Source organism: Nothobranchius furzeri, chromosome 13 (assembly GCF_043380555.1).
Source record: "Nothobranchius furzeri strain GRZ-AD chromosome 13, NfurGRZ-RIMD1, whole genome shotgun sequence".
NCBI classification, from domain to species: domain Eukaryota; kingdom Metazoa; phylum Chordata; class Actinopteri; order Cyprinodontiformes; family Nothobranchiidae; genus Nothobranchius; species Nothobranchius furzeri.
In genome coordinates this window covers 54,731,579-54,746,719 of record NC_091753.1, presented here as the reverse complement: position 1 = coordinate 54,746,719, position 15,141 = coordinate 54,731,579, and the positions used below count along the sequence as shown (strand labels likewise).

Genomic DNA, 15,141 nt, shown 5'->3' with positions numbered 1-15,141 from the left:
GAACATCCGGTGGGCGTGGCCTATTTTCTGAAATAGCGCCCCCTAGGACCATTAAAACTGTCAGCCCCAAGCCATGCTTTGACTGAGGAGTACGAAATTTGGTACACTAATGTGGTGTCTCAGGACCTACAAAAAAGTCTCTTGGAGCCAAGTGCAAAGTTGCACAGGAAGTCGGCCATTTTGGTCCAAGTACGCAATTTAGTGGTTTTCGCACACGTTGTTTGGAGAGTGATGCTCCGTCGCCCTTTTCACCAATCGCCTTCAAACTTCTGCTATATACTCTTAAGGCATAGGGGAAAAAATTCAACCGTCGGATTTTTCAAAAGTTGAAAGGTGTGGGCGTGGCTAAGCCTCAAACTTTGACCTGTCGCCGCGCCACTCTTTTTTTCACAGCTCCCTACTGGACTCCTTTTACCCAATCAGCAGGAGTCTCTGGCAAATAGCAGTAGACAACTTGAGGTCACTTGGTATCCAGTACTGGAAGGTTTCAAAAAAAGGCGGGGCTTTGGGAGCATGTCGAAAATCGCCATCACGCCATGGAAATACGTTTGCCTCTCATTTCTTCATTTATCGTGATATTGTTACGAAACTTCTGGTGAGTGATCCTAGTCTGACCCCAAAGAGACATAGACACCTGAAATATGTGGGCGTGGCCTAATTTCTGAAATAGCGCCCCCTAGGACCATTTAAACTATTAGCCCCAAGCCATGCTTTCACTGAGGATTACGAAATTTGGTACACTAATGTGGTGTCCCAGGACCTACAAAAAAGTCTCTTGGAGCCAAGCACAAAATTGCACAGGAAGTCGGCCATTTTGGTCCAAGTACGCGATTTAGTGGTTTTCGCACACGTTGTTTGGAGAGTGATGCTCCTTCGCCCTTTTCACCAATCGCCTTCAAACTTCTGCTATATACTCTTAAGGCATAGGGGAAAAAAGTCAACCGTCGGATTTTTCAAAAGTTGAAAGGTGTAGGCGTGGCTAAGCCTCAAACTTTGACCTTTCGCCATTACTTGACTTAATAACTCCCATGTGCATGATCAGATCTTTTTCGAACTTTGTCTGTGTGATCATTGACCATATCTGTAAACAATGACAATGTGGACAGCTGACATCATCCAAGCCCCGCCCCCTGACTAAAGGAAGTTATTATTTTATGCTGAAATGCCCATATTTGTCCCCTCTAATTTAGTCAACATGACACCTAGGTCATGCACTGTCTTCATGATGCTGTAATGGCCATTCAAATCTGATAGCTTTCCAGAAAGGGAGGGGCTTTGATGCCATGGCGAATTCTGGCGTAACGCCGTAACCTTACAATTCAATTTAATGGTGAGCTCAGAGGGGATGCTTAGTCAGGGTGAGGTGCGGACTAGGAGGCCATTTGCTGTTTCCGGTGACGGGATGATTGACGTTTCTGTTCTGCCAGACATGCCCTGGTGCCCCGGGCTGCCGGCCAGGCCGGAGCGGCGCGGAGCTGCGAGGGCCGAACGACGCTGCTTGCAGCTTTAATTAGGCCCGAGCAGTGAAGCTGCGAAGGCCTATTGTATCTGCTCCGTTTCTTCTTATTATTAGGCCCGAGCAGTGAAGCTGCGAAGGCCTATTGTATCTGCTCCGTTTATTATTATTATTTATTATTATTATTATTATTTTTTTTCTTCCGCGTCTTTGGGTGGCCTTTAGGGGGTCTTAGCATATCCAAAAACTCACCAAATTCTGGCCCAATATAGAAAGTGCGTGAAATTTACGTATTTCACTGGCGATGTGAAAGTTCATAAAAAAGTGGCTGAACAGCGCCCTCTAGAAAGTGAAAAATACCCCTCTCCATAAAGCTTAGTTTATCGTACAGTTATGAAATTTGGTTTACTTGTAGTACTCAACAGTCCGCACAGAAAAGTCTCTTGCAACCATGGTCAATATCAAACAGGAAGTCGGCCATTTTGGGTTGAAATGGAGATTTTTAGCCGTTTTGGCCATTTCTAGGGTCTACATTTGGTTGAACAGTTTGGTCATTTTTCGCACGATTGTCTCAAAAATAGTGTACTATCGAACAGAAGCGATGGACGGTTCAAATGAGAAAATAAAATTGACTTTTCGTAAATACTGAAGGGGCGGGGCTAGACCTCAAAGTTCGAGCACTCCCCAAAAAAATTCAAATTGCTATAATTTCATAAATGAAAGAATTAGAGTTAAAGTAACTTTCTACGGATAATTGTCATCGCCCCCCGAAGACAAATGAATGGTCGATTGATGATGTCACACAAGCCCCGCCCCCTCAGGACTTAAAAGGTCAAGTTTTACTGGGAAATTTTCCAAAATTCGCCCTTTCGAATAATCAGCCCAAATTTGTAGCAGTTAACTGAAGAGAAGGTGGCGTTGCTTGGCGTCACTTTATGGGTGTTTTCTGCAGAAGGCGGGGCAGTGGCGGCGCTGCGAAGTCAGGCGTACCGCTTAGGCCTTACGTTTGCCTCCCATTTCGTCATTTCTAGAGATATCGCCACGACACTTCTTGGGAGACATCCTAGTCCGGCCCCCAAAAGAATCTGATGTGAACATCTGGTGGGCGTGGCCTATTTTCTGAAATAGCGCCCCCTAGGACCATTAAAACTGTCAGCCCCAAGCCATGCTTTGACTGAGGAGTATGAGATTTGGTACACTAATGTGGTGTCTCAGGACCTACAAAAATGTCTCTTGGAGCCAAGTGCAAAGTCGCACAGGAAGTCGGCCATTTTGGTCCAAGTACTCGATTTAGTGGTTTTTGCACACGTTGTTTGGAGAGTGATGCTCCATCACCCTTTTCACCAATCACCTTCAAACATCTGCTATACACTCTTAAGACATAGAAGAAAAAATTCAACCGTCGGATTTTAAATAAGTATAAAGGTGTGGGCGTGGCTAAGCCTCAAACTTTGACTTGTCGCCACGCCACTCTTTTTTTCACAGCTCCCTATTGGACTCCTTTTACCCAATCACCTGGAATCTCTGGTAAATAGCAGCTGACAAGTTGAGGTCACTTGGTCTACAGTACTGGCAGGTTTTGAAAAAAGGTGGGGCTTTGGGAGCATGGCGAAATTCGCCATCACGCCATGGAAATACGTTTGTCTCTCATTTCTTCAATCATTGTGACATCGCCACACAATTTCTGATGAGTGATCCTACTCTGACCCCTAATAGAAAAGGACAGCTGAAGTTTGTGGGCGTGGCCTATTTTCTGAAATAGCGCCCCCTATGACCATTAAAACTGTCAGCCCCAAGCCATGCTTTGACTGAGGAACACGAAATTTGGCACACTAATGTGGTGTCTCAGGACCTACAAAAAAGTCTCTTGGAGCTAAGTGCAAAGTCGCACAGGAAGTCGGCCATTTTGGTCCAAGTACTCAATTTATTGGTTTTCGCACACATTGTTTGGAGAGTGTTGCACCATCGCCCTTTTCACCAATCGCCTTCAAACTTCTGCTACATACTCTTAAGACAAAGGGGGAAAAATTCAACCATCGGATTTCAAATAAGTATAAAGGTGTGGGCGTGGCTAAGCCTCAAACTTTGACCTATCGCCATTACATTCCTTGACTTAACAACTCCCATGTGCATGATCAGATCTATATCCAACTGTGTCTGTGTGATCATTGACCACAACTCAAGACAATGACAATGTGGACAGCTGACATCACCTAAGCCCCGCCCCCTGACTACAGGAAGTCGATTTTTTCATGGTGAAATGCCCATATTTGTCCCCTCTAATTTAGTGAACATGACACTAAGGTCATGCACTGTCTTTATGATGTTGTAATGACCATTCAGATCTGCTAGCTTTTCAGAAAGGGAGGGGATTTGATGCCATGGCGAATTCTGGCGTGACGCTGTGACCTTACGTTTGACTGTAACTTCCACAAACAGCCTCCGATTTGCCCGAGACTGAACATCACATCACCAGTGTGGTAAAGATAGAGTATCTCCTAGTGGTGAGACGTGTAATGGTGGGCTCAGAGGGGATGCTGAGTCAGGGTGAGGTGTGGACGAGGAGGCCGTTCACGGTTTCTGGTGTCGGGTTGGTTGACTTTCTGTTCTGCCAGACGTGCCCTGGTGCCCCCGGCTGCCGGACAGGATGGAGAAGCGCGGAGCTGGGTTTGGAGAGGGTCGGGGATGGAGGGTAGGGGGTGCGGAAGGAGGGCGAGCAGCTTCGCTGCGAGGGCCGAACGACGCTGCTTGCAGCTTTAATTAGGCCCGAGCAGTGAAGCTGCGAAGGCCTATTGTATCTGCTCCGTTTCTTCTTATTATTATTCTTTTTTCTTCCGCGTCTTTGAATGGCCTTTAGGGGGTCTTAGCATATCCAAAAAGTCACCAAATTCTGGCCCAATATAGAAAGTGCGTGAAATTTACGTATTTCACTGGCGATGTGAAAGTTCGTCAAAAAGTGACTGAACAGCGCCCCCTAGAAAGTGAAAAATACCCCTCTCCATAAAGCTTAGTTTATCGTACAGTTATGAAATTTGGTATACTTGTAGTACTCAACAGTCCGCACAGAAAAGTCTCTTGCAACCATGGTCAATATCAAACAGGAAGTCGGCCATTTTGGAGTAAAGTGGCCATTTTGACCCCGTTTTGGCCATTTCTAGGGTCTATATTTGGTTGAACAGTTTGGTCATTTTTCGCACCATCGTCTCAAAAATTGTGCGAGATCGAACAGAATCGATGGACGATTCAAATGAGACAATAAAATTGACTTTTCGTAAATACTGAAGGGGCGGGGCCAGGCCTCAAAGTTCGAACACTCGCCAAAAAAATTCAAATTGCTATAATTTCATAAATGAAAGAATTACGGTTAAAGAAATGTTCTGTGGACAATTGTCATTGCCCTCCGAAGACAAATGAATGGTCGATTGATGATGTCACATAAGCCCCGCCCCCTCAGGACTTAAAAGGTCAAGTTTTACTGGGAAATTTTCCAAAATTCGCCCTTTCCAATAATCACCCCAAATTTGTAGCGGGTAACTGAAGACAAGTTGGGGTTGCTTGGCTTCACTTTATGGGAGTTTTCTGCAGAAGGCGGGGCTGTGGCGGCGCGGCGAATTCAGGCGTACCACTTAGGCCTTACGTTTGCCTCCCATTTCGTCATTTCTAGAGATATCGCCACGAAGCTTCTTGTGAGTGATCCTAGTCTGGCCCCCCAAAAGATCTGATGTGAAATTCCGGTGGGCGTGGTCTATTTTCTGAAATAGCGCCCCCTAGGACCATTAAAACTGACAGCCCCAAGCCATGCTTTGACTGAGGATTACGAAATTTGGTACACTAATGTGGTGTCTCAGGACCTACAAAAAAGTCTCTTGGAGCCAAGTGCATTGTCGCACAGGAAGTCGGCCATTTTGGTCCAAGTGCGCAATTTAGTGGTTTTCGCACACGTTGTTTGGAGAGTGATGCTCCGTCGCCCTTTTCACCAATTGCCTTCACACTTCGGCTACATACTCTTAACACATAGATGAAAAAATTCAACCGTCGGATTTTAAATAAGTATAAAGGTGTGGGCGTGGCTAAGCCTCAAACTTTGACCTGTCGCCACGCCACTCTTTTTTTTCACAGCTCCCTATTGGACTCCTTTTAACCAATCACCACCAAACAGTGGCGAATAGCAGCAGACAAGTTGAGGTCACTTGGTCTATAGTACTGGCAGGTTTCGAATAAAGGCGGGGCTTTGGAAGAATGGCGAAATTCGCCATCACGACATGGAAATACGTTTGTCTCTCATTTCTTCAGTCATTGTGACATCGCCATACAAGTTCTGATGAGTGATCCTACTCTGACCCCTAATAGAATTGGACAGCTGAAGTTTGTGGGCGTGGCCTATTTTCTGAAACAGCGCCCCCTAGGACCATTAAAACAGTCAGCCCCAAGCCATGCTTTGACTGAGGATCACAAAATTTGGCACACTAATGTAGTGTACCAGGACCTACAAAAAAGTCTCTTGGAGCCAAGCACAATGTCGCACAGGAGGTCGGCCATTTTGGTCCAAGTACTCAATTTAGTGGTTTTCGCACACGTTATTAGGAGAATGATATCTCCTCGCCCTTTCCACCGATCACCTTCAAACCTCTGCTATATACTCTTAAGACATAGAGGAAAAAATTCAACCGTCGGATTTTAAATAAGTATAAAGGTGTGGGCGTGGCTAAGCCTCAAACTTTGACCAGTCGCCATTACCTTATTTGACTTAACAACTCCCATGTGCATGATCAGATCAATTTCATACTTTGTCTGTGTGATCACTGACCACATCTGAAGACAGTGACAATGTGGACAGCTGACATCACCTAAGCCCCGCCCCCTGACTACAGGAAGTCAACTGTTTTATGGTGAAATGCCCATATTTGTTCCCTCTAATTTAGTCAAGATGACACTAAGGTCATGCACTGTCTTCATGATGTTGTAATGACCATTCAGATCTGATAGCTTTTCAGAAAGGGAGGGGCTTTGATGCCATGGCGATTTCTGGCGTGACGCTGTGACCTTACGTTTGACTGTAACTTCCACAAACAGCCTCCGATTTGCCCGAGACTGAACATCACATCACCAGTGTGGTAAAGATAGAGTATCTCCTAGTGGTGAGACGTGTAATGCTGGGCTCAGAGGGGATGCTGAATCAGGGTGAGGTGTGGACGAGGAGGCCGTTCACGGTTTCTGGTGTCGGGGCGGTTGACTTTCTGTTCTGCCAGACGTGCCCTGGTGCCCCCGGCTGCCGGCCAGGATGGACAAGCGCGGAGCTGGGTTTGGAGAGCGTCGGGGATGGAGCGGAGGGGGTGCGGAAGGAGGGCGAGCAGCTTCGCTGCGAGGGCCGAACGACGCTGCTTGCAGCTTTAATTATTATTCTTTTTTCTTCCGCGTCTTTGGGTGGCCTTTAGGGGGTCTTAGCATATCCAAAAAGTCACCAAATTCTGGCTCAATATAGAAAGTGCGTGAAATTTACGTATTTCACTGGCGATGTGAAAGTTCATAAAAAAGTGGCTCGACAGTGCCCCCTAGAAAGTGAAAAATACCCCTCTCCATAAAGCTTAGTTTATCGTACAGTTATGAAATTTGGTATACTGATAATACTCAACAGTCCGCACAGAAAAGCCTCTTGCAACCATGGTCAATATAAAACAGGAAGTCGGCCATTTTGGGTTGAAATGAGGATTTTTAGCCGTTTTGGCCAATTCTAGGGTCTATATTTGGTTGAACAGTTTGGTCATTTTTCGCACCATCGTCTCAAAAATAGTGCGAGATCGAACAGAAGCGATGGACGATTCAAATGAGACAATAAAATTGACTTTTCGTAAATACTGAAGGGGCGGGGCCAGGCCTCAAAGTTCGAGCACTCGCCAAAAAAATTCAAATTGCTATAATTTCACAAATGAAAGAATTACAGTTAAAACAATTTCTAAGGACAATTGCCATCGCCCCCCGAAGACAAATGAATGGTTGATAGATGATGTCACACAAGCCCCGCCCCCTCAGGACTTAAAAGGTCAAGTTTTACTGGGAAATTTTCCAAAATTCGCCCTTTCAAATAATCACCCCAAATTTCTAGCAGGTAACTGAAGACAAGTTGGGGTTGCTTGGCGTCACTTTATGGGAGTTTTCTGCAGAAGGCGGGGCTGTGGCGGCGCGGCGAAGTCAGGCGTACCGCTTAGGCCTTACGTTTGCCTCCCATTTCGTCATTTCTAAAGATATCGCCACAAAACTTCTTGGGAGTGATCCTAGTCCTGCCCCCCAAAAAATGTGATGTGAAAATCCTGTGGGCGTGGCCTATTTTCTGAAATAGCGCCCTCTAGGACCATTAAAACTGTCAGCCCCAAGCCAGACTTTGACTGAGGATTACGAAATTTGGTACACTAATGTGGTGTCTCAGGACCTACAAAAAAGTCTCTTGGAGCCAAGCACCAAGTCGCACAGGAAGTCGGCCATTTTGGTCCAAGTACTCGATTTAGTGGTTTTCGCACACGTTGTTTGGAGAGTGTTGCACCATCGCCCTTTTCACCAATCACCTTCAAACATCTGCTATACACTCTTAAGACATAGATGAAAAAATTCAACCGTCGGATTTTAAATAAGTATAAAGGTGTGGGCGTGGCTAAGCCTCAAACTTTGACCTGTCGCCACGCCACTCTTTTTTTCACAGCTCCCTATTGGACTCCTTTTAACCAATCACCAGCAATCACTGGCAAATAGCAGCAGACAAGTTGAGGTCACTTGGTTTATAGTACTGGCAGGTTTCGAATAAAGGCGGGGCTTTGGGAGCATGGCGAAATTCACCATCACGCCATGGAAATACGTTTGTCTCTCATTTCTTCAATCATTGTGACATCGCCACACAATTTCTGATGAGTGATCCTACTCTGACCCATAATAGAAATGGACAGCTGAAGTTTGTGGGCGTGGCCTATTTTCTGAAATAACGCCCCCTAGGACCATTAAAACTGTCAGCCCCAAGCCATGCTTTCACTGAGGAACACGAAATTTGGCACACTAATGTGGTGTCTCAGGACCTACAAAAAAGTCTCTTGGAGCTAAGTGCAAAGTCGCACAGGAAGTCGGCCATTTTGGTCCAAGTACTCGATTTAGTGGTTTTCGCACACGTTGTTTGGAGAGTGTTGCACCATCGCCCTTTTCACCAATCGCCTTCAAACTTCTGCTACATACTCTTAAGACAAAGGGGGAAAAATTCAACCATCGGATTTCAAATAAGTATAAAGGTGTGGGCGTGGCTAAGCCTCAAACTTTGACCTTTCGCCATTACATTCCTTGACTTAACAACTCCCATGTGCATGATCAGATCTATATCAAACTGTGTCTGTGTGATCATTGACCACATCTCAAGACAATGACAATGTGGACAGCTGACATCACCTAAGCCCCGCCCCCTGACTACAGGAAGTCGATTTTTTCATGGTGAAATGCCCATATTTGTCCCCTCTAATTTAGTGAACATGACACTAAGGTCATGCACTGTCTTCATGATGTTGTAATGACCATTCAGATCTGCTAGCTTTTCAGAAAGGGAGGGGATTTGATGCCATGGCGAATTCTGGCGTGACGCTGTGACCTTACATTTGACTGTAACTTCCACAAACAGCCTCCGATTTGCCCGAGACTGAACATCACATCACCAGTGTGGTAAAGATAGAGTATCTCCTAGTGGTGAGACGTGTAATGGTGGGCTCAGAGGGGATGCTGCGTCAGGGTGAGGTGTGGACGAGGAGGCCGTTCACGGTTTCTGGTGTCGGGGTGGTTGACTTTCTGCTCTGCCAGACGTGACCTGGTGCCCCCGGCTGCCGGACAGGATGGAGAAGCGCGGAGCTGGGTTTGGAGAGGGTCGGGGATGGAGCGGAGGGGGTGCGGAAGGAGGGCGAGCAGCTTCGCTGCGAGGGCCGAACGACGCTGCTTGCAGCTTTAATTATTTTTTGTTATTCCGTGCCCCCTTTGAACGGCTTTTTGGGGACCTTAACATACCCCAAAACTCACAATATTTTGCAAACTTCTCAGGCCTGTTGAAAAATTTGATATTTTAAAGGTCCCAAAAAAATCGCAAAGAAAATGGCTGAACAGCGCCCCCTACAAAGTGAAAAAAAACCCTCTCCATAAAGCTTAGTTTATCGTACAGTTATGAAATTTGGTACACTTGTAGAACTCAACAGTCCGCACAGAAAAGTCTCTTGCAAGCATGGTCAATATCAAACAGGAAGTCGGCCATTTTGGGTTGAAATGGCGATTTTTAGCCGTTTTTGCCGTTTTTAGGGTCCGTTTCTGATTGGATTGCTCGATCATTTTTCGCACGATCGTCTCAAAACTTGTGTAAAATTGCTCAGAAGGAATGGGCGAACAAAATGAGACAAGGATTCTGAGTTTTCGTATATGTTGAAGGGGCGGGGCCAGGCCTCGAAGTTTGACTACTCGCCAAAAAATTTAAAATTGCTATAACTTAATAACTGAAAGGAATAGAATTACCAAACTTTCTGTGGTCATTCGTCATCCAGCCACAAAGTAAATTGAATGGTCGGATGATGACATCACACAAGCCCCGCCCCCTCAGGACCAAAAAGGTCAAGTTTTACTGTGAAAGGTCCCAAATTGCCCCATTTCACTTAATCACCACAAACTTGTAGCTGGTAACTCAAGACAAGTGGAGGTTGCTTGGCGTCACTTTATGGGAGTTTTCGGCAGAAGGCGGGGCTGTGGCGGCGCGGCGAAGTCAGGCGTACCGCCATGGCCTTACGTTTGCCTTCCATTTCGTCATTTCTAAAGATATCGTCACGAAACTTGTTGTGAGTGATCCTAGTCCGGCCCCTCAAAAGATCTGATGTGAACATCCGGTGGGCGTGGCCTATTTTCTGAAATAGGGCCCCCTAGGACCATTAAAACTGTCAGCCCCAAGCCATGCTTTGACTGAGGAGTACGAAATTTGGTACACTAATGTGGTGTCTCAAGACCTACAAAAAAGTCTCTTGGAGCCAAGTGCAAAGTTGCACAGGAAGTCGGCCATTTTGGTCCAAGTACGCAATTTAGTGGTTTTCGCACACGTTGTTTGGAGAGTGATGCTCCGTCGCCATTTTCACCAATCTGCTTCAAACTTCTGCCATCTGCTCTTAAGACATAGAGGAAAAAATTCAACCGTCGGATTTTTCAAAAGTTGAAAGGTGTGGGCGTGGCTAAGCCTCAAACTTTGACCTGTCGCCGCACCACTCTTTTTTTCACAGCTCCCTACTGGACTCCTTTTACCCAATCAGCAGGAGTCTCTGGCAAATAGCAGTAGACAACTTGAGGTCACTTGGTATCCAGTACTGGAAGGTTTCAAAAAAAGGCAGGGCTTTGGGAGCATGGCGAAAATCGCCATCACGCCATGGAAATACGTTTGCCTCTCATTTCTTCATTTATCGTGATATCGTTACGAAACTTCTGGTGAGTGATCCTAGTCTGACCACAAAGAGACATAGACAGCTGAAATATGTGGGCGTGGCCTAATTTCTGAAATAGCGCCCCCTAGGACCATTTAAACTAATAGCCCCAAGCCATGCTTTGACTGAGGATTACGAAATTTGGTACACTAATGTGGTGTCCCAGGACCTACAAAAAAGTCTCTTGGAGCCAATCACAAAATTGCACAGGAAGTCGGCCATTTTGGTCCAAGTACGCGATTTAGTGGTTTTCGCACACGTTGTTTGGAGAGTGATGCTCCGTCGCCCTTTTCACCAATCGCCTTCAAACTTCTGCTGTATACTCTTAAGGCATAGGGGAAAAAATTCAACCGTCGGATTTTTCAAAAGTTGAAAGGTGTGGGCGTGGCTAAGCCTCAAACTTTGACCTGTCGCCGCGCCACTCTTTTTTTCACAGCTCCCTACTGGACTCCTTTTACCCAATCGGCAGGAGTCTCTGGCAAATAGCAGTAGACAACTTGAGGTCACTTGGTATCCAGTACTGGAAGGTTTCAAAAAAAGGCGGGGCTTTGGGAATATGTCGAAAATCGCCATCACGCCATGGAAATACGTTTGCCTCTCATTTCTTCATTTATCGTGATATTGTTACGAAACTTCTGGTGAGTGATCCTAGTCTGACCCAAAGAGACATAGACACCTGAAATATGTGGGCGTGACCTAATTTCTGAAATAGCGCCCCCTAGGACCATTTAATTTATTAGCCCCAAGCCATGCTTTCACTGAGGATTACGAAATTTGGTACACTAATGTGGTGTCCCAGGACCTACAAAAAAGTCTCTTGGAGCCAAGCACAAAATTGCACAGGAAGTCGGCCATTTTGGTCCAAGTACGCGATTTAGTGGTTTTCGCACACGTTGTTTGGAGAGTGATGCTCCTTCGCCCTTTTTACCAATCGCCTTCAAACTTCTGCTATATACTCTTAAGGCATAGGGGAAAAAAGTCAACCGTCGGATTTTTCAAAAGTTGAAAGGTGTAGGCGTGGCTAAGCCTCAAACTTTGACCTTTCGCCATTACTTGACTTAATAACTCCCATGTGCATGATCAGATCTTTTTCGAACTTTGTCTGTGTGATCATTGACCATATCTGTAAACAATGACAATGTGGACAGCTGACATCATCTAAGCCCCGCCCCCTGACTAAAGGAAGTTATTATTTTATGCTGAAATGCCCATATTTGTCCCCTCTAATTTAGTCAACATGACACCTAGGTCATGCACTGTCTTCATGATGCTGTAATGGCCATTCAAATCTGATAGCTTTCCAGAAAGGGAGGGGCTTTAATGCCATGGCGAATTCTGGCGTAACGCCGTAACCTTACAATTCAATTTAATGGTGAGCTCAGAGGGGATGCTTAGTCAGGGTGAGGTGCGGACTAGGAGGCCATTTGCTGTTTCCGGTGACGGGATGATTGACGTTTCTGTTCTGCCAGACATGCCCTGGTGCCCCGGGCTGCCGGCCAGGCCGGAGCGGCGCGGAGCTGCGAGGGCCGAACGACGCTGCTTGCAGCTTTAATTAGGCCCGAGCAGTGAAGCTGCGAAGGCCTATTGTATCTGCTCCGTTTCTTCTTATTATTAGGCCCGAGCAGTGAAGCTGCGAAGGCCTATTGTATCTGCTCCGTTTATTATTATTATTAGGCCCGAGCAGTGAAGCTGCGAAGGCCTATTGTATCTGCTCCGTTTATTATTATTATTAGGCCCGAGCAGTGAAGCTGCGAAGGCCTATTGTATCTGCTCCGTTTATTATTATTATTTATTATTATTATTATTATTTTTTTTCTTCCGCGTCTTTGGGTGGCCTTTAGGGGGTCTTAGCATATCCAAAAACTCACCAAATTCTGGCCCAATATAGAAAGTGCGTGAAATTTACGTATTTCACTGGCGATATGAAAGTTCATAAAAAAGTGGCTGAACAGCGCCCTCTAGAAAGTGAAAAATACCCCTCTCCATAAAGCTTAGTTTATCGTACAGTTATGAAATTTGGTTTACTTGTAGTACTCAACAGTCCGCACAGAAAAGTCTCTTGCAACCATGGTCAATATCAAACAGGAAGTCGGCCATTTTGGGTTGAAATGGAGATTTTTAGCCGTTTTGGCCATTTCTAGGGTCTACATTTGGTTGAACAGTTTGGTCATTTTTCGCACGATTGTCTCAAAAATAGTGTACTATCGAACAGAAGCGATGGACGGTTCAAATGAGAAAATAAAATTGACTTTTCGTAAATACTGAAGGGGCGGGGCCAGACCTCAAAGTTCGAGCACTCGCCAAAAAAATTCAAATTGCTATAATTTCATAAATGAAAGAATTAGAGTTAAAGTAACTTTCTATGGATAATTGTCATCGCCCCCCGAAGACAAATGAATGGTCGATTGATGATGTCACAAAAGCCCCGCCCCCTCAGGACTTAAAAGGTCAAGTTTTACTGGGAAATTTTCCAAAATTCGCCCTTTCGAATAATCAGCCCAAATTTGTAGCAGTTAACTGAAGAGAAGGTGCCGTTGCTTGGCGTCACTTTATGGGTGTTTTTTGCAGAAGGTGGGGCAATGGCGGCGCGGCGAAGTCAGGAGTACCGCTTAGGCCTTACGTTTGCCTCCCATTTCGTCATTTCTAGAGATATCGCCACGACACTTCTTGGGAGACATCCTAGTCCGGCCCCCAAAAGAATCTGATGTGAACATCTGGTGGGCGTGGCCTATTTTCTGAAATAGCGCCCCCTAGGACCATTAAAACTGTCAGCCCCAAGCCATGCTTTGACTGAGGAGTATGAGATTTGGTACACTAATGTGGTGTCTCAGGACCTACAAAAATGTCTCTTGGAGCCAAGTGCAAAGTCGCACAGGAAGTCGGCCATTTTGGTCCAAGTACTCGATTTAGTGGTTTTTGCACACGTTGTTTGGAGAGTGATGCTCCATCACCCTTTTCACCAATCACCTTCAAACATCTGCTATACACTCTTAAGACATAGAAGAAAAAATTCAACCGTCGGATTTTAAATAAGTATAAAGGTGTGGGCGTGGCTAAGCCTCAAACTTTGACTTGTCGCCACGCCACTCTTTTTTTCACAGCTCCCTATTGGACTCCTTTTACTCAATCACCAGCAATCACTGGCACATAGCAGCAGACAAGTTGAGGTCACTTGGTGTATAGTACTGGCAGGTTTCGAATAAAGGCGGGGCTTTGGGAGCATGGCGAAATTCGCCATCACGCCATGGAAATACGTTTGTCTCTCATTTCTTCAATCATTGTGACATCGCCACACAATTTCTGATGAGTGATCCTACTCTGACCCCTAATAGAAAAGGACAGCTGAAGTTTGTGGGCGTGGCCTATTTTCTGAAATAGCGCCCCCTATGACCATTAAAACTGTCAGCCCCAAGCCATGCTTTGACTGAGGAACACGAAATTTGGCACACTAATGTGGTGTCTCAGGACCTACAAAAAAGTCTCTTGGAGCTAAGTGCAAAGTCGCACAGGAAGTCGGCCATTTTGGTCCAAGTACTCGATTTAGTGGTTTTCGCACACATTGTTTGGAGAGTGTTGCACAATCGCCCTTTTCACCAATCGCCTTCAAACTTCTGCTACATACTCTTAAGACAAAGGGGGAAAAATTCAACCATCGGATTTCAAATAAGTATAAAGGTGTGGGCGTGGCTAAGCCTCAAACTTTGACCTTTCGCCATTACATTCCTTGACTTAACAACTCCCATGTGCATGATCAGATCTATATCAAACTGTGTCTGTGTGATCATTGACCACAACTCAAGACAATGACAATGTGGACAGCTGACATCACCTAAGCCCCGCCCCCTGACTACAGGAAGTTGATTTTTTCATGGTGAAATGCCCATATTTGTCCCTCTAATTTAGTGAACATGACACTAAGGTCATGCACTGTCTTCATGATGTTGTAATGACCATTCAGATCTGCTAGCTTTTCAGAAAGGGAGGGGATTTGATGCCATGGCGAATTCTGGCGTGACGCTGTGACCTTACGTTTGACTGTAACTTCCACAAACAGCCTCCGATTTGCCCGAGACTGAACATCACATCACCAGTGTGGTAAAGATAGAGTATCTCCTAGTGGTGAGACGTGTAATGGTGGGCTCAGAGGGGATGCTGAGTCAGGGTGAGGTGTGGACGAGGAGGCCGTTCACGGTTTCTGGTGTCGGGTTGGTTGACTTT

At 45.7% G+C, this 15,141-nt stretch overlaps 1 protein-coding gene across 1 annotated transcript in view; it reads left to right on the top strand.

Annotated features, from left to right (window-relative positions):
* The window catches only part of LOC107380006 (diablo IAP-binding mitochondrial protein), a 155,634-nt gene that overhangs the window by 32,110 nt on the left and 108,383 nt on the right, over positions 1 to 15,141 (top strand). The gene's annotated exons all lie outside the window — the stretch shown is intronic.